We start from the raw sequence: 23,761 nt of genomic DNA, 5'->3' as shown, positions 1-23,761 counted from the left end.
ACATCAAACACCACACATCATGCTTGTGGTGAGGGCCTCGAGGGAAGAAGGCAAAAGGGATCCCAAAGACACACTAGGGAACACAGCACACCGGAAACCACGACACAAACCAGAGCTGTTCTGCACTGCCCGCCTGAAAGCTGCCATCAAAAGTAGAGCCTCTCCCTTTAGCTGTCCTAAGAGGCCCTTGGAGAAGTTTGCTTTTCCCTCCGCTAATTTTTAAATCTGTCCCAAGAACTCCCAACCTGCTACGCCCCCATCTCCAGGCCGTGGCTCCCAACTTATCTTTTGGATGATCGGTGATGGGAATCCACGTTGCACCTGAAATGAGTCTGCTTCAGAGAGCCTCGTGATGGCCTGTGAGCCTCTCGGTCAGCTACAATAAAGAAAACCAAAACCAAAGAATGAGTCCAGAGTTATGCGGGCCAAATCCCAGCCAGTCAGCTACTTGCCCTCTCCTGAGTGTGCCTGGCTCCCTCAGGCTCCAGCTTCATCCTGATTCCAAGGCTGTGGCCTTTATTAGGGCTGGCACCTGGGTTAGAGAAAGGCAAAGTTAAATGGCATTCCTGTGAGTGCAGTGGATGACTCTGTGTGCTCTAAGACATGGGAATGCCTCTGCTAGAAGCCTTGTGGGGAGGGGGGCCCTCAAATAAACAAATAAACACCCTTTCTCACCCTGCTGCCTGCAAACCCCCTCCCAAGAACTCCTAACTGGATACCTGCTCACCCTCCCTCTCCCACTCACAATCCTCAACTCACCTGAAGCCTCAATCTCAAACATCATCCTTGACACTGGGCAGATCCCTCTTGTGACATGATCAAGCTGCTGAAAAAATTCTTCTCCTTGAGAGCTGAGCAATAACAACCACTTCTCTCCACGGCCCACCTTGACTGCTGCTATCCAGATTCACTTCCTAAAAAGAAAGACAAAGAAGTGAGCTCTAACAGAGTCACCATGTACACTTCTGCTCCACAGACAAATGGGGCCTCACCTGCTCGGTGGAATCCCCTCACCCGGGATGGGGCCCTCTGGCTCAGACTTAATTCATCTGAATCTGAAAAAAACGTTAGGACAAGAGTCACACTGTTGCAGGACAACTTAAGAGCTCCAGATGTCCTGTGTCCATCTACAAATCCCATCTGGAGTCCAACTACACCCCACATTACACATTCCAAGTCCCCGGGCCCTCTCCTATCGCACCAGGCTATGCGGCAGGGCAGAGCAGCCCCGGCACAAATGTGTGCTGACACCCGTGACACAGGACAGACAGGACAGGACACACAACGGGGACACAACAGGAACAGAAATCTCTTGGCAAGGAAAATGGCTGCAAGGACTGAGAGCATGCAAAAGGAGATGACTGAGTTCAAACTGACGGTGAGCTGATGAGGCTCAGAGAACACTGCAGGAAGAAGATGCTAACTGAATGATTGATTCCAAGAACAGTAAAGATGGATGCCTAGGAATCCTATGGTCAGAATCCTCTGCCTGCCCTCACATTCCTTCAAGCCCTAATCCACCATAATGGATCCAGGTGGGGCACAGCTGTCCGTACAGCTCAGAACAACACCTGACAAGACATCTGACTGGATGCTTCCAAAGATAGAAGAGAGTCTGATGCCTGTCTGAGCTCCCGAGTCAAAAGTTCTATGGCCTGGGTGCCAGGCCAAGGAATGCAGAGATCACAGATGCTAACAATGATGCCAAGGTTTCTGACAGGCCCCTCAATGTGCTAAGGTAAAAGACAGGAGATACACAAACAACACATAATGCACAGCAGACAAGTGACACCAGACACACCGGGACTGCTCTGCCCTGAACACCTCAGCACTGTGATCAAAGGTGAGACTTGGCTTTCATGGGGCCTAAGGGGCCACTTCATGGACACCCCCCCACCGCCAAATTGGACTCAAAAACCCCTCCCAGTAATTCCCAAACCAGCACCCTGCCTTCATCCCCTCTGTGGGTCATAGCCCTCTACTTATCTCTCAGACATCTGGCGATGCCGGTCCGTGCCACGTGCAAAGAAAGGCCACCTCGTCAGCTGGGAAGGTCCTGCTGTCACCGGGCTGGTGTCTCTCAGACAGCTAGAGTAAAGAGAACCAAACATCAGTGCCTGATCTTGGCACCCCATCGGCCAAAACCCCACAAGTCTGCTACTCACCCTGCTCCTAGGAAGGCCCGGCACCTGCTAACTCTGACCCTCTGCCATGGATGCAATGCATCTGCACCTGAAAGAAAGTTAGAACATGTGTCAAACACCACCAGGATAACTCACAAGCTGCAAACACCTTAGGTCCATCTAGGAATAGCATCTAGAGCCCAAGTACAGCCCCCATTACAAATTTACACTCCCCAGGGCTTGTCCCATTGCAGCTGGCCGTGCGGCAGGGCAGAACAGCTCCGGCACCCATATGTGTGCAGACACCCGTGACACAGAACGTGACAAACAGGGGGACATCAAACACCACACATCATGCTTGTGGTGAGGGCCTCGAGGGAAGAAGGCAAAAGGGACCCCAAAGACACACTAGGGAACACGGCACACCGGAAACCACGACACAAACCAGAGCTGTTCTGCACTGCCCGCCTGAAAGCTGCCATCAAAAGTAGAGCCTCTCCCTTTAGCTGTCCTAAGAGGCCCTTGGAGAAGTTTGCTTTTCCCTCCGCTAATTTTTAAATCTGTCCCAAGAACTCCCAACCTGCTACACCCCCATCTCCAGGCCGTGGCTCCCAACTTATCTTTTGGATGATCGGCGACGGGAATCCACGTTGCACCTGAAATGAGTCTGCTTCAGAGAGCCTCGTGATGGCCTGTGAGCCTCTCGGTCAGCTACAATAAAGAAAACCAAAACCAAAGAATGAGTCCAGAGTTATGCGGGCCAAATCCCAGCCAGTCAGCTACTTGCCCTCTCCTGAGTGTGCCTGGCTCCCTCAGGCTCCAGCTTCATCCTGATTCCAAGGCTGTGGCCTTTATTAGGGCTGGCACCTGGGTTAGAGAAAGGCAAAGTTAAATGGCATTCCTGTGAGTGCAGTGGATGACTCTGTGTGCTCTAAGACATGGGAATGCCTCTGCTAGAAGCCTTGTGGGGAGGGGGGCCCTCAAATAAACAAATAAACACCCTTTCTCACCCTGCTGCCTGCAAACCCCCTCCCAAGAACTCCTAACTGGATACCTGCTCACCCTCCCTCTCCCACTCACAATCCTCAACTCACCTGAAGCCTCAATCTCAAACATCATCCTTGACACTGGGCAGATCCCTCTTGTGACATGATCAAGCTGCTGAAAAAATTCTTCTCCTTGAGAGCTGAGCAATAACAACCACTTCTCTCCACGGCCCACCTTGACTGCTGCTATCCAGATTCACTTCCTAAAAAGAAAGACAAAGAACAGAGCTCTAACAGAGTCACCATGTACACTTCTGCTCCACAGACAAATGGGGCCTCACCTGCTCGGGGGAATCCCCTCACCCGGGATGGGGCCCTCTGGCCCAGATTTAATTCATCTGAATCTGAAAAAAACGTTAGGACAAGAGTCACACTGTTGCAGGACAACTTAAGAGCTCCAGATGTCCTGTGTCCATCGACAAATCCCATCTGGAGTCCAACTACACCCCACATTACACATTCCAAGTCCCCGGGCCCTCTCCTATCGCACCAGGCTATGCGGCAGGGCAGAGCAGCCCCGGCACAAATGTGTGCTGACACCCGTGACACAGGACAGACAGGACAGGACACACAACGGGGACACAACAGGAACAGAAATCTCTTGGCAAGGAAAATGGCTGCAAGGACTGAGAGCATGCAAAAGGAGATGACTGAGTTCAAACTGACGGTGAGCTGATGAGGCTCAGAGAACACTGCAGGAAGAAGATGCTAACTACTGTTCTTGGAATCAATCATTCAAAGATGGATGCCTAGGAATCCTATGGTCAGAATCCTCTGCCTGCCCTCACATTCTTTCAAGCCCTAATCCACCATAATGGATCCAGGTGGGGCACAGCTGTCCGTACAGCTCAGAACAAGACCTGACAAGACATCTGACTGGATGCTTCCAAAGAGAGAACTTTTGACTGGGGAGCTCAGACAGGTATCAGAATTGCATCTCTGGCCTGGGTGCCAGGCCAAGGAATGCAGAGATCACAGATGCTAACAATGATGCCAAGGTTTCTGACAGGCCCCTCAATGTGCTAAGGTAAAAGACAGGAGATACACAAACAACACATAATGCACAGCAGACAAGTGACACCAGACACACCGGGACTGCTCTGCCCTGAACACCTCAGCACTGTGATCAAAGGTGAGACTTGGCTTTCATGGGGCCTAAGGGGCCACTTCATGGACACCCCCCCACCGCCAAATTGGACTCAAAAACCCCTCCCAGTAATTCCCAAACCAGCACCCTGCCTTCATCCCCTCTGTGGGTCATAGCCCTCTACTTATCTCTCAGACATCTGGCGATGCCGGTCCGTGCCACGTGCAAAGAAAGGCCACCTCGTCAGCTGGGAAGGTCCTGCTGTCACCGGGCTGGTGTCTCTCAGACAGCTAGATTAAAGAGAACCAAACATCAGTGCCTGATCTTGGCACCCCATCGGCCAAAACCCCACCAGTCTGCTACTCACCGTGCTCCTAGGAAGGCCCGGCACCTGCTAACTCTGACCCTCTGCCATGGATGCAATGCATCTGCACCTGAAAGAAAGTTAGAACATGTGTCAAACACCACCAGGATAACTCACAAGCTGCAAACACCTTAGGTCCATCTAGGAATAGCATCTAGAGCCCAAGTACAGCCCCCATTACAAATTTACACTCCCCAGGGCTTGTCCCATTGCAGCTGGCCGTGCGGCAGGGCAGACCAGCTCCGGCACCCATATGTGTGCAGACACCCGTGACACAGAACGTGACAAACAGGGGGACATCAAACACCACACATCATGCTTGTGGTGAGGGCCTCGAGGGAAGAAGGCAAAAGGGATCCCAAAGACACACTAGGGAACACAGCACACCGGAAACCACGACACAAACCAGAGCTGTTCTGCACTGCCCGCCTGAAAGCTGCCATCAAAAGTAGAGCCTCTCCCTTTAGCTGTCCTAAGAGGCCCTTGGAGAAGTTTGCTTTTCCCTCCGCTAATTTTTAAATCTGTCCCAAGAACTCCCAACCTGCTACGCCCCCATCTCCAGGCCGTGGCTCCCAACTTATCTTTTGGATGATCGGTGATGGGAATCCACGTTGCACCTGAAATGAGTCTGCTTCAGAGAGCCTCGTGATGGCCTGTGAGCCTCTCGGTCAGCTACAATAAAGAAAACCAAAACCAAAGAATGAGTCCAGAGTTATGCGGGCCAAATCCCAGCCAGTCAGCTACTTGCCCTCTCCTGAGTGTGCCTGGCTCCCTCAGGCTCCAGCTTCATCCTGATTCCAAGGCTGTGGCCTTTATTAGGGCTGGCACCTGGGTTAGAGAAAGGCAAAGTTAAATGGCATTCCTGTGAGTGCAGTGGATGACTCTGTGTGCTCTAAGACATGGGAATGCCTCTGCTAGAAGCCTTGTGGGGAGGGGGGCCCTCAAATAAACAAATAAACACCCTTTCTCACCCTGCTGCCTGCAAACCCCCTCCCAAGAACTCCTAACTGGATACCTGCTCACCCTCCCTCTCCCACTCACAATCCTCAACTCACCTGAAGCCTCAATCTCAAACATCATCCTTGACACTGGGCAGATCCCTCTTGTGACATGATCAAGCTGCTGAAAAAATTCTTCTCCTTGAGAGCTGAGCAATAACAACCACTTCTCTCCACGGCCCACCTTGACTGCTGCTATCCAGATTCACTTCCTAAAAAGAAAGACAAAGAAGTGAGCTCTAACAGAGTCACCATGTACACTTCTGCTCCACAGACAAATGGGGCCTCACCTGCTCGGTGGAATCCCCTCACCCGGGATGGGGCCCTCTGGCTCAGACTTAATTCATCTGAATCTGAAAAAAACGTTAGGACAAGAGTCACACTGTTGCAGGACAACTTAAGAGCTCCAGATGTCCTGTGTCCATCTACAAATCCCATCTGGAGTCCAACTACACCCCACATTACACATTCCAAGTCCCCGGGCCCTCTCCTATCGCACCAGGCTATGCGGCAGGGCAGAGCAGCCCCGGCACAAATGTGTGCTGACACCCGTGACACAGGACAGACAGGACAGGACACACAACGGGGACACAACAGGAACAGAAATCTCTTGGCAAGGAAAATGGCTGCAAGGACTGAGAGCATGCAAAAGGAGATGACTGAGTTCAAACTGACGGTGAGCTGATGAGGCTCAGAGAACACTGCAGGAAGAAGATGCTAACTGAATGATTGATTCCAAGAACAGTAAAGATGGATGCCTAGGAATCCTATGGTCAGAATCCTCTGCCTGCCCTCACATTCCTTCAAGCCCTAATCCACCATAATGGATCCAGGTGGGGCACAGCTGTCCGTACAGCTCAGAACAACACCTGACAAGACATCTGACTGGATGCTTCCAAAGATAGAAGAGAGTCTGATGCCTGTCTGAGCTCCCGAGTCAAAAGTTCTATGGCCTGGGTGCCAGGCCAAGGAATGCAGAGATCACAGATGCTAACAATGATGCCAAGGTTTCTGACAGGCCCCTCAATGTGCTAAGGTAAAAGACAGGAGATACACAAACAACACATAATGCACAGCAGACAAGTGACACCAGACACACCGGGACTGCTCTGCCCTGAACACCTCAGCACTGTGATCAAAGGTGAGACTTGGCTTTCATGGGGCCTAAGGGGCCACTTCATGGACACCCCCCCACCGCCAAATTGGACTCAAAAACCCCTCCCAGTAATTCCCAAACCAGCACCCTGCCTTCATCCCCTCTGTGGGTCATAGCCCTCTACTTATCTCTCAGACATCTGGCGATGCCGGTCCGTGCCACGTGCAAAGAAAGGCCACCTCGTCAGCTGGGAAGGTCCTGCTGTCACCGGGCTGGTGTCTCTCAGACAGCTAGAGTAAAGAGAACCAAACATCAGTGCCTGATCTTGGCACCCCATCGGCCAAAACCCCACAAGTCTGCTACTCACCCTGCTCCTAGGAAGGCCCGGCACCTGCTAACTCTGACCCTCTGCCATGGATGCAATGCATCTGCACCTGAAAGAAAGTTAGAACATGTGTCAAACACCACCAGGATAACTCACAAGCTGCAAACACCTTAGGTCCATCTAGGAATAGCATCTAGAGCCCAAGTACAGCCCCCATTACAAATTTACACTCCCCAGGGCTTGTCCCATTGCAGCTGGCCGTGCGGCAGGGCAGAACAGCTCCGGCACCCATATGTGTGCAGACACCCGTGACACAGAACGTGACAAACAGGGGGACATCAAACACCACACATCATGCTTGTGGTGAGGGCCTCGAGGGAAGAAGGCAAAAGGGACCCCAAAGACACACTAGGGAACACGGCACACCGGAAACCACGACACAAACCAGAGCTGTTCTGCACTGCCCGCCTGAAAGCTGCCATCAAAAGTAGAGCCTCTCCCTTTAGCTGTCCTAAGAGGCCCTTGGAGAAGTTTGCTTTTCCCTCCGCTAATTTTTAAATCTGTCCCAAGAACTCCCAACCTGCTACACCCCCATCTCCAGGCCGTGGCTCCCAACTTATCTTTTGGATGATCGGCGACGGGAATCCACGTTGCACCTGAAATGAGTCTGCTTCAGAGAGCCTCGTGATGGCCTGTGAGCCTCTCGGTCAGCTACAATAAAGAAAACCAAAACCAAAGAATGAGTCCAGAGTTATGCGGGCCAAATCCCAGCCAGTCAGCTACTTGCCCTCTCCTGAGTGTGCCTGGCTCCCTCAGGCTCCAGCTTCATCCTGATTCCAAGGCTGTGGCCTTTATTAGGGCTGGCACCTGGGTTAGAGAAAGGCAAAGTTAAATGGCATTCCTGTGAGTGCAGTGGATGACTCTGTGTGCTCTAAGACATGGGAATGCCTCTGCTAGAAGCCTTGTGGGGAGGGGGGCCCTCAAATAAACAAATAAACACCCTTTCTCACCCTGCTGCCTGCAAACCCCCTCCCAAGAACTCCTAACTGGATACCTGCTCACCCTCCCTCTCCCACTCACAATCCTCAACTCACCTGAAGCCTCAATATCAAACATCATCCTTGACACTGGGCAGATCCCTCTTGTGACATGATCAAGCTGCTGAAAAAATTCTTCTCCTTGAGAGCTGAGCAATAACAACCACTTCTCTCCACGGCCCACCTTGACTGCTGCTATCCAGATTCACTTCCTAAAAAGAAAGACAAAGAAGTGAGCTCTAACAGAGTCACCATGTACACTTCTGCTCCACAGACAAATGGGGCCTCACCTGCTCGGGGGAATCCCCTCACCCGGGATGGGGCCCTCTGGCCCAGATTTAATTCATCTGAATCTGAAAAAAACGTTAGGACAAGAGTCACACTGTTGCAGGACAACTTAAGAGCTCCAGATGTCCTGTGTCCATCTACAAATCCCATCTGGAGTCCAACTACACCCCACATTACACATTCCAAGTCCCCGGGCCCTCTCCTATCGCACCAGGCTATGCGGCAGGGCAGAGCAGCCCCGGCACAAATGTGTGCTGACACCCGTGACACAGGACAGACAGGACAGGACACACAACGGGGACACAACAGGAACAGAAATCTCTTGGCAAGGAAAATGGCTGCAAGGACTGAGAGCATGCAAAAGGAGATGACTGAGTTCAAACTGACGGTGAGCTGATGAGGCTCAGAGAACACTGCAGGAAGAAGATGCTAACTGAATGATTGATTCCAAGAACAGTAAAGATGGATGCCTAGGAATCCTATGGTCAGAATCCTCTGCCTGCCCTCACATTCTTTCAAGCCCTAATCCACCATAATGGATCCAGGTGGGGCACAGCTGTCCGTACAGCTCAGAACAAGACCTGACAAGACATCTGACTGGATGCTTCCAAAGAGAGAAGAGTCTGATGCCTGCCTGAGCTCCCGAGTCAAAAGTTCTATGGCCTGGGTGCCAGGCCAAGGAATGCAGAGATCACAGATGCTAACAATGATGCCAAGGTTTCTGACAGGCCCCTCAAAGTGCTAAGGTAAAAGACAGGAGATACACAAACAACACATAATGCACAGCAGACAAGTGACACCAGACACACCGGGACTGCTCTGCCCTGAACACCTCAGCACTGTGATCAAAGGTGAGACTTGGCTTTCATGGGGCCTAAGGGGCCACTTCATGGACACCCCCCCACCGCCAAATTGGACTCAAAAACCCTTCCCAGTAATTCCCAAACCAGCACCCTGCCTTCATCCCCTCTGTGGGTCATAGCCCTCTACTTATCTCTCAGACATCTGGCGATGCCAGTCCGTGCCACGTGCAAAGAAAGGCCACCTCGTCAGCTGGGAAGGTCCTGCTGTCACCGGGCTGGTGTCTCTCAGACAGCTAGATTAAAGAGAACCAAACATCAGTGCCTGATCTTGGCACCCCATCGGCCAAAACCCCACCAGTCTGCTACTCACCCTGCTCCTAGGAAGGCCCGGCACCTGCTAACTCTGACCCTCTGCCATGGATGCAATGCATCTGCACCTGAAAGAAAGTTAGAACATGTGTCAAACACCACCAGGATAACTCACAAGCTGCAAACACCTTAGGTCCATCTAGGAATAGCATCTAGAGCCCAAGTACAGCCCCCATTACAAATTTACACTCCCCAGGGCTTGTCCCATTGCAGCTGGCCGTGCGGCAGGGCAGAACAGCTCCGGCACCCATATGTGTGCAGACACCCGTGACACAGAACGTGACAAACAGGGGGACATCAAACACCACACATCATGCTTGTGGTGAGGGCCTCGAGGGAAGAAGGCAAAAGGGACCCCAAAGACACACTAGGGAACACGGCACACCGGAAACCACGACACAAACCAGAGCTGTTCTGCACTGCCCGCCTGAAAGCTGCCATCAAAAGTAGAGCCTCTCCCTTTAGCTGTCCTAAGAGGCCCTTGGAGAAGTTTGCTTTTCCCTCCGCTAATTTTTAAATCTGTCCCAAGAACTCCCAACCTGCTACACCCCCATCTCCAGGCCGTGGCTCCCAACTTATCTTTTGGATGATCGGCGACGGGAATCCACGTTGCACCTGAAATGAGTCTGCTTCAGAGAGCCTCGTGATGGCCTGTGAGCCTCTCGGTCAGCTACAATAAAGAAAACCAAAACCAAAGAATGAGTCCAGAGTTATGCGGGCCAAATCCCAGCCAGTCAGCTACTTGCCCTCTCCTGAGTGTGCCTGGCTCCCTCAGGCTCCAGCTTCATCCTGATTCCAAGGCTGCGGCCTTTATTAGGGCTGGCACCTGGGTTAGAGAAAGGCAAAGTTAAATGGCATTCCTGTGAGTGCAGTGGATGACTCTGTGTGCTCTAAGACATGGGAATGCCTCTGCTAGAAGCCTTGTGGGGGGGGCCCTCAAATAAACAAATAAACACCCTTTCTCACCCTGCTGCCTGCAAACTCCCTCCCAAGAACTCCTAACTGGATACCTGCTCACCCTCCCTCTCCCACTCACAATCCTCAACTCACCTGAAGCCTCAATCTCAAACATCATCCTTGACACTGGGCAGATCCCTCTTGTGACATGATCAAGCTGCTGAAAAAATTCTTCTCCTTGAGAGCTGAGCAATAACAACCACTTCTCTCCATGGCTCACCTTGACTGCTGCTATCCAGATTCACTTCCTAAAAAGAAAGACAAAGAACAGAGCTCTAACAGAGTCACCATGTACACTTCTGCTCCACAGACAAATGGGGCCTCACCTGCTCGGGGGAATCCCCTCACCCGGGATAGGGCCCTCTGGCCCAGATTTAATTCATTTGAATCTGAAAAAAACATTAGGACAAGAGTCACACTGTTGCAGGACAACTTAAGAGCTCCAGATGTCCTGTGTCCATCTACAAATCCCATCTAGAGTCCAACTACACCCCACATTACACATTCCAAGTCCCCGGGCCCTCTCCTATCGCACCAGGCTATGCGGCAGGGCAGAGCAGCCCCGGCACAAATGTGTGCTGACACCCGTGACACAGGACAGACAGGACAGGACACACAACGGGGACACAACAGGAACAGAAATCTCTTGGCAAGGAAAATGGCTGCAAGGACTGAGAGCATGCAAAAGGAGATGACTGAGTTCAAACTGACGGTGAGCTGATGAGGCTCAGAGAACACTGCAGGAAGAAGATGCTAACTGAATGATTGATTCCAAGAACAGTAAAGATGGATGCCTAGGAATCCTATGGTCAGAATCCTCTGCCTGCCCTCACATTCTTTCAAGCCCTAATCCACCATAATGGATCCAGGTGGGGCACAGCTGTCCGTACAGCTCAGAACAAGACCTGACAAGACATCTGACTGGATGCTTCCAAAGAGAGAAGAGTCTGATGCCTGCCTGAGCTCCCGAGTCAAAAGTTCTATGGCCTGGGTGCCAGGCCAAGGAATGCAGAGATCACAGATGCTAACAATGATGCCAAGGTTTCTGACAGGCCCCTCAAAGTGCTAAGGTAAAAGACAGGAGATACACAAACAACACATAATGCACAGCAGACAAGTGACACCAGACACACCGGGACTGCTCTGCCCTGAACACCTCAGCACTGTGATCAAAGGTGAGACTTGGCTTTCATGGGGCCTAAGGGGCCACTTCATGGACACCCCCCCACCGCCAAATTGGACTCAAAAACCCCTCCCAGTAATTCCCAAACCAGCACCCTGCCTTCATCCCCTCTGTGGGTCATAGCCCTCTACTTATCTCTCAGACATCTGGCGATGCCGGTCCGTGCCACGTGCAAAGAAAGGCCACCTCGTCAGCTGGGAAGGTCCTGCTGTCACCGGGCTGGTGTCTCTCAGACAGCTAGAGTAAAGAGAACCAAACATCAGTGCCTGATCTTGGCACCCCATCGGCCAAAACCCCACCAGTCTGCTACTCACCCTGCTCCTAGGAAGGCCCGGCACCTGCTAACTCTGACCCTCTGCCATGGATGCAATGCATCTGCACCTGAAAGAAAGTTAGAACATGTGTCAAACACCACCAGGATAACTCACAAGCTGCAAACACCTTAGGTCCATCTAGGAATAGCATCTAGAGCCCAAGTACAGCCCCCATTACAAATTTACACTCCCCAGGGCTTGTCCCATTGCAGCTGGCCGTGCGGCAGGGCAGACCAGCTCCGGCACCCATATGTGTGCAGACACCCGTGACACAGAACGTGACAAACAGGGGGACATCAAACACCACACATCATGCTTGTGGTGAGGGCCTCGAGGGAAGAAGGCAAAAGGGATCCCAAAGACACACTAGGGAACACAGCACACCGGAAACCACGACACAAACCAGAGCTGTTCTGCACTGCCCGCCTGAAAGCTGCCATCAAAAGTAGAGCCTCTCCCTTTAGCTGTCCTAAGAGGCCCTTGGAGAAGTTTGCTTTTCCCTCCGCTAATTTTTAAATCTGTCCCAAGAACTCCCAACCTGCTACACCCCCATCTCCAGGCCGTGGCTCCCAACTTATCTTTTGGATGATCGGCGACGGGAATCCACGTTGCACCTGAAATGAGTCTGCTTCAGAGAGCCTCGTGATGGCCTGTGAGCCTCTCGGTCAGCTACAATAAAGAAAACCAAAACCAAAGAATGAGTCCAGAGTTATGCGGGCCAAATCCCAGCCAGTCAGCTACTTGCCCTCTCCTGAGTGTGCCTGGCTCCCTCAGGCTCCAGCTTCATCCTGATTCCAAGGCTGTGGCCTTTATTAGGGCTGGCACCTGGGTTAGAGAAAGGCAAAGTTAAATGGCATTCCTGTGAGTGCACTGGATGACTCTGTGTGCTCTAAGACATGGGAATGCCTCTGCTAGAAGCCTTGTGGGGGGGGCCCTCAAATAAACAAATAAACACCCTTTCTCACCCTGCTGCCTGCAAACCCCCTCCCAAGAACTCCTAACTGGATACCTGCTCACCCTCCCTCTCCCACTCACAATCCTCAACTCACCTGAAGCCTCAATCTCAAACATCATCCTTGACACTGGGCAGATCCCTCTTGTGACATGATCAAGCTGCTGAAAAAATTCTTCTCCTTGAGAGCTGAGCAATAACAACCACTTCTCTCCATGGCTCACCTTGACTGCTGCTATCCAGATTCACTTCCTAAAAAGAAAGACAAAGAACAGAGCTCTAACAGAGTCACCATGTACACTTCTGCTCCACAGACAAATGGGGCCTCACCTGCTCGGGGGAATCCCCTCACAGAGGTTGGGGCCCTCTGGCCCAGATTTAATTCATCTGAATCTGAAAAAAACATTAGGACAAGAGTCACACTGTTGCAGGACAACTTAAGAGCTCCAGATGTCCTGTGTCCATCTACAAATCCCATCTAGAGTCCAACTACACCCCACATTACACATTCCAAGTCCCCGGGCCCTCTTCTATCGCACCAGGCTATGCGGCAGGGCAGAGCAGCCCCGGCACAAATGTGTGCTGACACCCGTGACACAGGACAGACAGGACAGGACACACAACGGGGACACAACAGGAACAGAAATCTCTTGGCAAGGAAAATGGCTGCAAGGACTGAGAGCATGCAAAAGGAGATGACTGAGTTCAAACTGACGGTGAGCTGATGAGGCTCAGAGAACACTGCAGGAAGAAGATGCTAACTGAATGATTGATTCCAAGAACAGTAAAGATGGATGCCTAGGAATCCTATGGTCAGAATCCTCTGCCTGCCCTCACATTCTTTCAAGCCCTAATCCACCATAATGGATCCAGGTGGGGCACAGCTGTCCGTACAGCTCAGAACAAGACCTGACAAGACATCTGACTGGATGCTTCCAAAGACAGAAGAGAGTCTGATGCCTGTCTGAGCTCCCGAGTCAAAAGTTCTATGGCCTGGGTGCCAGGCCAAGGAATGCAGAGATCACAGATGCTAACAATGATGCCAAGGTTTCTGACAGGCCCCTCAAAGTGCTAAGGTAAAAGACAGGAGATACACAAACAACACATAATGCACAGCAGACAAGTGACACCAGACACACCGGGACTGCTCTGCCCTGAACACCTCAGCACTGTGATCAAAGGTGAGACTTGGCTTTCATGGGGCCTAAGGGGCCACTTCATGGACACCCCCCCACCGCCAAATTGGACTCAAAAACCCTTCCCAGTAATTCCCAAACCAGCACCCTGCCTTCATCCCCTCTGTGGGTCATAGCCCTCTACTTATCTCTCAGACATCTGGCGATGCCGGTCCGTGCCACGTGCAAAGAAAGGCCACCTCGTCAGCTGGGAAGGTCCTGCTGTCACCGGGCTGGTGTCTCTCAGACAGCTAGAGTAAAGAGAACCAAACATCAGTGCCTGATCTTGGCACCCCATCGGCCAAAACCCCACCAGTCTGCTACTCACCCTGCTCCTAGGAAGGCCCGGCACCTGCTAACTCTGACCCTCTGCCATGGATGCAATGCATCTGCACCTGAAAGAAAGTTAGAACATGTGTCAAACACCACCAGGATAACTCACAAGCTGCAAACACCTTAGGTCCATCTAGGAATAGCATCTAGAGCCCAAGTACAGCCCCCATTACAAATTTACACTCCCCAGGGCTTGTCCCATTGCAGCTGGCCATGCGGCAGGGCAGAACAGCTCCGGCACCCATATGTGTGCAGACACCCGTGACACAGAACGTGACAAACAGGGGGACATCAAACACCACACATCATGCTTGTGGTGAGGGCCTCGAGGGAAGAAGGCAAAAGGGACCCCAAAGACACACTAGGGAACACGGCACACCGGAAACCACGACACAAACCAGAGCTGTTCTGCACTGCCCGCCTGAAAGCTGCCATCAAAAGTAGAGCCTCTCCCTTTAGCTGTCCTAAGAGGCCCTTGGAGAAGTTTGCTTTTCCCTCCGCTAATTTTTAAATCTGTCCCAAGAACTCCCAACCTGCTACACCCCCATCTCCAGGCCGTGGCTCCCAACTTATCTTTTGGATGATCGGCGACGGGAATCCACGTTGCACCTGAAATGAGTCTGCTTCAGAGAGCCTCGTGATGGCCTGTGAGCCTCTCGGTCAGCTACAATAAAGAAAACCAAAACCAAAGAATGAGTCCAGAGTTATGCGGGCCAAATCCCAGCCAGTCAGCTACTTGCCCTCTCCTGAGTGTGCCTGGCTCCCTCAGGCTCCAGCTTCATCCTGATTCCAAGGCTGTGGCCTTTATTAGGGCTGGCACCTGGGTTAGAGAAAGGCAAAGTTAAATGGCATTCCTGTGAGTGCACTGGATGACTCTGTGTGCTCTAAGACATGGGAATGCCTCTGCTAGAAGCCTTGTGGGGAGGGGGGCCCTCAAATAAACAAATAAACACCCTTTCTCACCCTGCTGCCTGCAAACCCCCTCCCAAGAACTCCTAACTGGATACCTGCTCACCCTCCCTCTCCCACTCACAATCCTCAACTCACCTGAAGCCTCAATCTCAAACATCATCTTGGATACTGGGCAGATCCCTCCTGTGACACAATCAATCTGCTGCAAAAAGTGTTGTCCTTGACACAACCTGGAATCTCTGAAAGGCGTGCTCCTCCTAAAAACCATAAAAAACAAACCAAGAACAAAACCAGAAATTACAAAGGTGCTTTAACACCCCTAAACACAAAACCCAAAATTGTGAACCTACATACTCCCTGTATTCCATGCTGTTTTCTTCACAGTCTCTTCCAAGCCTCTGCTGCTTTAGATGCCCAGAAACACCTGCTGGAAACAAGCTGAGATGAGCTGAAAGAGCCTTTTCACTGAAATGAGAGGAGAACTCCTACCCCAGCACATCCCAGAGAGGGAATGAAGCCCCTCGGCCAAGGCTGGGGTTAATATACCCCCGATGGTGCCCGCCTCTCGTTCCCATGGCACCCAGGAAAAGGAAGGGGGCAAATCCTCCCAGGTGTAAAAGCCCTCAGAACAGCTGCAGCTGTTTGGCCTCTCAGACTCAGATTCAAGGGGAGTAAAGGGCTTGTTATAGAAGAAAACTCTTCACAAAAATAACAGTGCTTTCTTTTTTGCAACAGCTACTTGGAGCAGAAGAACAGAAAACTGGTAAGACATAAAACTTTGTGTTTAGGTAGCATAGCTGGATAAATTGGGTCATTTGCTGTTAACTTACATAATTATTCTGTATTTAACCAAAGCCATCTAATAAATTCACACCCAAAACTCCAGCAGCCCAGCTGGCCCTACCAAATCTGTATGTTTATACATACAGTAAACAATACCAAAATCCCAGTAATACCTATGAGAAGTCTATGAAAGAAACCTATTGAAATTAATCCTACCTGAAATACCATCTATTCCTACCTGAAAACCCATCCAGAAAGTTAGCTTCACTCAAAAAACAATTTACACAGAGTTAATAATACCAAGAAATAACACACCATATACCACCAATGAATATAATAGTCAAGGAAAAAAACCCCCACATTTTAAATTTTTTTTAATTTAAACTAACTTCTTTTATCAGCTAGAACAAAACATTTTGCCAGGACTGTAACAACAACTCCTTCTCCTTCTGAAATGTCCCTTCTCCTTCCCAAATTCCTTACAACTTCTGAGTTTAAATCCAAGCCAAAAGCAGAATTCGTGCACCTGTGCGTTCAATGCTCCTGTCAGATTCTCTCTTTCCCTCCACATCTTCTTACACTTTCAGTCTTCATGCTGTCCTGCTGGGATGAGTCTGACAGAAGAACAGGCACATGTTAACAGAGCATTTCCCTCCCCAGAGCCGGTTTCCTCAGCGCATTTCACCCAATCCCAAGCCTGCAATGATGCACGCTCACCTGAAGCAGGGGGAGAAATCTGTAAAGGTCACTAAATACATAAAAGCGCATCCCCATTGTTCCATTACTCAGCAGCCCATCCGGCCAAGGTCAGAGCTCGCTGCCCACCGAGGACACGGCAACCAGCAGGGCCCTTTCTCCCACTCTCCAGCACGGACCTGCGAAGCCACAGAGGAGTTTACAGAGACCGGGAGCCGGCGGGACGGGACGGGCGCCCGGCCCGACCTTCCAAAGCTGGCGGCAGCGACGGCGGCGAGAGCCACGGCCCCGCTCCGCCTCCTGCGCCGCCTGCCCGGGGCCGCCCCGCCGGGATTGTCCGGCCCGCGGTCGCTCCCAGCGCCTGGAGCGGGGCGGGCGCGGGCCCGGGGGCTGCAGCCCTGTTCCGATGCCGCTCGCTCCCGCCCCTCGCACTTCCTTCGCTCGGCAGCCGCGTCCTTCCGCCGCCCCCGGCACCCAGCGGCGAGAGGCAAGGCGCTGGCTCGGGGGGTGCAGTACCGCCCTTTGGACACAGGGGGGCAGACTCACCGGGGTGTGCTATTTTCTCCGCCTTTTTGGCCGCCATTTTGAGAAGGTCAAGCCAGTCCGAGACACCCGCGACACGCCACTCCCAACACGGCGGCCTCTCGGCTGCCTGCCGGCTCACGGCTGCAGTACCGCGCTCTGCCCACAAGGAGGCAGCACTGCCGCCCGCCCCAGACGGGGGCGCAGCGCGCCTCGGGGCTGCGGGCAGCGAAGGCGGCAAAAAAGAACAGGGGCGACCCCAGACAAAAACTGCTCTGAAATAAATGCCAAAAACCTGCCTCCTATCGAGCAAGAGTCAAACAAGCCCCCTTGATTTAAAGCCATGTTTAAATAAAAGTTTTATTTCTATTTTTCATATTTATAGTCACACGCATATTTATAGTGAACATTGATGTAGCATGTAATTTATACAATATATTCTGTCTATTCCTATTGTTTATATGTATTTCTCTGTGTTTTTATAAATATCTTTCTCTATTAATTGTATAGTTCTTATATAGTTCTTCTATAGCTTAAAACTACATTTCTAAAACACTTTTATTATTTAAAAAAAATCCAATTCTAACTAAATAAATACCAGAAAACCCTTCTTTTAAACTATACTGAAATATTGTTATATTTATAGCTTGCATGACTATATACACATTTATATTTCTAGTTTATATTGATGCATTATATTTAGAATATATATAATATGTATCCTGCTCAAATAATAGAGAGAAATTATTTATTAAATTACGTATCATATCTACTGCTAAACCTTGTTTTTTCCTTTATTTTTAATTTTTATATTAATCTTTAGCTATTTATGATATATTTATATACTTAGACTTCTACCTTTATATTATTTGTATTTATAATTTTTATACTAAAACCCCTGCTTTTGCCAAATGAAAAACAAAACCATCCTTTATTTTCAACTACTTGATAAATACTTTAATAATTATAATTATCATATCTATAATTTGTTTTATAAGTATAGTACATCAATTGATATATCTATTTTATATCTATTTCCTATAATATAATAAATAAGACATATACAGTATTACTTGTATTATGCGTAGTATCAATTGATGTTATTTTATATTTACAATTATTTAAAAATTTTATGTATACCTGCATTTATTTGAAACACATTTCTATATTTATATTTGAGTTGGGTTGTGTCTATATTTATATTCTCTATCTACATATCTATAAATATACACAATACTCTAATTAAAAAAGATAATATCTTATTGTAATATATAATAACTTATGTTACAAGTAAAATTTTAAAAAAAGATCAAATATATAAAAACAAGAGAGGTTTATTCCCATTTCCACACATCTGTTTTGTTTAAATGTAGTTATAATATTACATTAGAAATCCAATTCCTAATTAAAATTACAATACAAAGAGCATTGAATTGCCAGCAATATCTTCGAAAAACATCAAGATACCTCCAACAGCCAAAAATCTGCCAGCCAAAAAACCACAAAACACTCTTTTCAATAACAAATTCTCATCATATCCGAAAAATGGAACCAAGATAAAAGAAAACCCTATAGAAACACGCACAGCAAATTACAACAACTACTAAAAAAAGAAATCAAACCAACCTACTAAACTCCAAACAGTGCCACTGACCCTGAAGGTTACTAAAAAAAAATAAACAAAATTCTACCTCTACACTAACTCAAAGAATAACCAATCCTCTGTAAATATAACAGACGAACTACTTAACGAAATAGAAAAAATCTCAAGGACTAAAAACTAAGAAAACAACTACTCAATACTACTTGAAAAGATCCACCATATAAATACCCATATTCCCAAAAAAAAACCCAATGAACAACAATCAAATACATGAAAGAACAACAGCAAAAAACAATCAAAAAAAAAAAAAAACACAACAACAAAAATAGCCCCAAAACCGAATAAACTTTCATTTCCAACAAAAAATTTATACCTAACTGAATAAACCCATAGTGTCTCACGCTATCAAATTAAAAATAACACCTAGAAATAAACACAAAGCCTAAAGACAAACGTAACCATAAACAATGTCTCCCAAATTACCCGCAACCATAAAACATACACTACAATCAAACAAACCAAATAAATAAAAGCCCTGGAAGACGATAAACACACATGCAATTCCCGAGATTAAAAACCCGCTGCTATGAACGACACAACGCTACCTCAAAAGCCCTTTTCAATAACAAATTCTCATCATATCCGAAAAATGGAACCAAGATAAAAGAAAACCCTATAGAAACACGCACAGCAAATTACAACAACTACTAAAAAAAGAAATCAAACCAACCTACTAAACTACAAACAGTGCCACTGACCCTGAAGGTTACTAAAAAAAAATAAACAAAATTCTACCTCTACACTAACTCAAAGAATAACCAATCCTCTGTAAATATAACAGACGAACTACTTAACGAAATAGAAAAAATCTCAAGGTCTAAAAACTAAGAAAACAACTACTCAATACTACTTGAAAAGATCCACCATATAAATACCCAGATTCCCAAAAAAAAAACCGATGAACAACAATCAAATACATGAAAGAACAACAACAACAACGAAAATAATCAAAAAAAAAAACCCAACAACAAAAAAAGCCCCAAAACCGAATAACCTTTCATTTTCAACAAAAATATTATTCCCAACGGAATAAACCCATAGTGCCTCAAGCTATCAAAATAAAAATAACACCTAGAAACAAACACAAAGACTAAAGACAAACGTAACCATAAACAATGTCTCCCAAATTACCCGCAACCATAAAACATACACTACAATCAAACAAACCAAATAAATAAAAGCCCTGGAAGACGATAAACACACATGCAATTCTCGAGATTAAAAACCCGCTGCTATGAACGACACGACGCTACCTCAAAAGCCCACCGAAACAAACACTACCCGCTCACGCCAATAAAAGCCACCTCAACAGAATTAAAATCCGAACCGCTGCTTCGCGCTACGACCCGTAAAAACCATTGCGCGCCTTTCTAAACATAATACCCCGGCAAAAAAACCATATCCGACTACGAAACCCAATCCGAAACGAACCTTTATCATCCCCACCGGCACCGAGAACCGCAGCAGTCAGGAAGAACCCCGTAGCCCTTAGCGTACCCCCGCTGCAAACCGAACACAGCGATGCAATCAATGCCGAAAAAGCGCCTCCGAACCGCGGCACCGCCCCAGCACTGCGAGCAGCCGAAGCCCGCGCTCGCTGCCGGCCCCGGACGGAGCGCGGATCCCGCCAGGAGACCGGCTCCTCCGGCGGCTCCTCCGGTACGCGGGGCCGGCGCCGGCCCGGAGAGCCGCGCCCGCTGCCCCTGCCCGGCGGGGCCGGCACCGGGCCCGGGGGTGGCGGCGGCGCCCGAGCCCCGCGCCCGGAGCGGCCGGCACCGCCCGGGCCGCCGCAGCAGCGCCCGCGCCGCCTCTGCCGCCCTCGGCCGGCCCGGCGCGGCTCCCTCGGCTCGCACCGGCGCGGCTCCGCCACCGCCGCCCTCGGCCGGCCCGGCCGCGCCAAATCCCCCGTGCGCCCCGGCAGCTGCCCGGGCCGTGCCAGCGCCGCTCCCGAGCGGCAACGTTCCGGCCCGGGCCGCGGGCACCACAAGCGCCCTCCCATGCAGCGGCACGGCCCCATTGCAGCCCTGCAAAGGCTGCCACAGCTGCAGCTTCCCGCAACCGAACCCCGAAACTGACGCCGCAGGCGGGGCTCGCCTCCCTTCAACAAGGGCAAAGAAGTGTCCTCTCCCCTTCACGTTCGTCCCCTACGAGAGCACAAAAGAAGGGGCGCTCCTCAAATGAAAGCCTTCGACTGATGGCAAAGGGCCATTTCCACCTCCATTCAAAGCCTTGAAAAGGAGGGACACCACGGCTGCCCCCTCCATTTCAACCCTAGGGTGATGAAAATGGGGTGGCTGCCTTCAAACCAAACCCATAACACCACAAGAATACTTTTCCCATTCCCCTTCAAATAGAACGCAGGGATTCCCTGTCACCCCCGGGATACCCCCAACAGCCTGGAAAAGGCAGCTTTTCCTGCAATCAACGCCCTTAAAACCACAAGTGAAGAGGGATCCCCTCAGTTCAAACGCAGACAATAAAAGAAGAGGAGCTGCTTCCTTCTCCTTAATCCCTTTCGTCCTCATAAGCTCCATTTCTGCTCCTGGGGAAGCGGGGAGGGACTGGCAAGATGAAATTGCAAAGGGGAAGGACAAAATTCCCCGCTCCAAACCCACACGGGCTCACCTGCTCGGCTGCTGCTCCCCGGCACAAAGATTCGTCCCTCGGCACAAACCCCTCCACTCAGCAGCTCCGTGCAAAAATGTACAGAGGCAAACTCTCCCCCCGTTAAAACTGCCCCGGCAAGAGCCACCCCCTCATCATCCTCACAGCTCACACCTGGGCTGCTCCGAGCCCCATCATCCTCACACCTGGGCTGCTCCGAGCCCTCATCATCCTCACACTCACACCTGGGCTGCTCCGAGCCCCATCATCCTCACACTCACACCTGGGCTGCTCCGAGCCCCTCATCATCCTCACACTCACACCTGGGCTGCTCCGAGCCCCTCATCATCCTCACACTCACACCTGGGCTGCTCCGAGCCCCTCATCATCCTCACACTCACACCTGGGCTGCTCCGAGCCCCTCATCATCCTCACACTCACACCTGGCGCCGATGCCACTCCAACAGCGCCTCTCCCTGTGCAGCACACAGCCCGCTTCTCACAGACAGAGCAAACAGAAATCTGCTACGGGCCTTGGCTTTCCTTAGTCCGTCTGGTTCCACAATTCAAACACGTACGTGCACTGATGGCATTGAGGGAAAGCTTTCCAGTGCAGAAAACTATCATTCTGCTAGCACACTTTGATTAACCCTCAGAAAAAGCAGGATCAGCGCCAACTCCTAAGACCCCTTGGGACACCCAATGCAGCAGACGTCGAAAAATGGGAAAAGTCAAGCTTGGAGTGGAGAAAGAGAATACAAATACACCAGCCTTTTAAAAAAGCCTTCACACAACAATAGTGGGAACCAGTCACATTTCTTCTTTCCTTGCTTTCTGTAATGACATAAATATGAAGTAAAAAAACCACATGAAACACAAGGCAGAGCTGGGAATTTACAGGTCTTTATTTGGCACTCTGGATGACAAGCGCCTCTTCCGGGACTGCGACACGATTTGGGGACTGGCAGAGAACGGAGGCAGAAGGTGCCAGAGAGCCCTTTCTATTGCCTCCAGCTCCTGCAGCTGTTCTGATGGTTTCGGGGCACAGCTCGGTCCATTCCTAGATAAAAACGCTAGGGCAGTATCTTCAAAACTGCTACCCATCTCCACTCGGAGTTTTCTGCATTCCTGTAAACAATGAGTGGATAGAGAGGGTTTCTCCCCAGATGAATTTAGAGACAAATTCCTATTCTTTACCAAGACCTATAAAAACGAATACCTTGACAGGTTTTAGCATTCTACACCCACCCCTCCCTGAATTTGGTGGCAGCTTTGGGTCCCTCTGGGGCACGGCCCCCAGCGTGACGCCCCTCGCCCGCCCCCCGCCTGCTCCTGCACCGCAGTGGGGCTCCCGCTCCTGGGGACCGCGGGGTGCCCCAACGGCATCAGAGCCCCGAGTCTTCACCCCCTTTCCCTGAGCCCCAAAGAAGGCACAGAACGAGTCCGACTGCCCCGGACAGCAGCGCAGCGCTTCCTCCAAGCCCTTTGCACACGTCCATCCCCGCAGAAAGGGATTCTGCTGCAACAAGAAAGCGGGGCGGCCCCCAGAAAGGCCGAGGTTCCTCCCCAGCCTCGCTGTCCCGGGCCAGGGGCAGCGAGAGGGAGCGGCACAGACGGCGGGCACGGCGCGGCACAGAGCGGGGGCCGCTCTCGGCGCCGTGCCGGGAAAGCCGCAGCTCCGGCGCTGTCCGGCGGGGCATTTGACCGGCACGGGGGGATCCGCCGAGAGCCTCCGGCCCCGTGCGGGGACTCCTGCAAGGGCCGAGGGACGCCGGGCTCCGGCCCTCGGGCCTTTATTCTCCGGCACCCCGAGCCCCGCGGCTGCGCGGCGAAGACGGAAAGGGGGCACGGGAAGAGAGCAGTGCATGAGAAAGGGCGGCGAGGGGGTCGGGCTGTGGAGGAAAGCTGCACGGGAAGGGAAACCCGGTAAGGGGGAAGAGGGAGGGTGGAGGAGGGAGGGTGGACAGAGGACGGAGACAGGGGGAACAGAAGGGAGTAGCGGGCTAGGGACAGGACAGGTAGGAGCCGGGCTTGTGGGGGGAGAGAGAATGGGGGAAAGGGAGCGAGAGAAGGCGAATACGTTGAGAAGGAAGGAGGGGTAGAGAGAGAGACAGGCGGGGAAGCCTCACAG

At 50.6% G+C, this 23,761-nt stretch overlaps 1 long non-coding RNA gene across 1 annotated transcript; it reads right to left on the bottom strand.

Moving 5' to 3' along the window:
* Positions 1–15,528: 15,528 nt before the first annotated feature.
* On the bottom strand, positions 15,529–17,999 carry LOC141727340 (uncharacterized). Its single transcript, XR_012578357.1, has 3 exons — positions 16,863–17,999; positions 15,717–16,759; positions 15,529–15,619 (listed from the first exon to the last, which is right to left on the bottom strand). It is a non-coding gene; the product is annotated as an uncharacterized LOC141727340 (long non-coding RNA).
* Positions 18,000–23,761: the final 5,762 nt, after the last annotated feature.

This window comes from Zonotrichia albicollis (assembly GCF_047830755.1).
Source record: "Zonotrichia albicollis isolate bZonAlb1 chromosome Z unlocalized genomic scaffold, bZonAlb1.hap1 SUPER_Z_unloc_1, whole genome shotgun sequence".
NCBI classification, from domain to species: domain Eukaryota; kingdom Metazoa; phylum Chordata; class Aves; order Passeriformes; family Passerellidae; genus Zonotrichia; species Zonotrichia albicollis.
The sequence above is the reverse complement of the archived record's forward strand: the minus strand, read 5'-3'. Positions and strand labels throughout refer to the sequence as shown.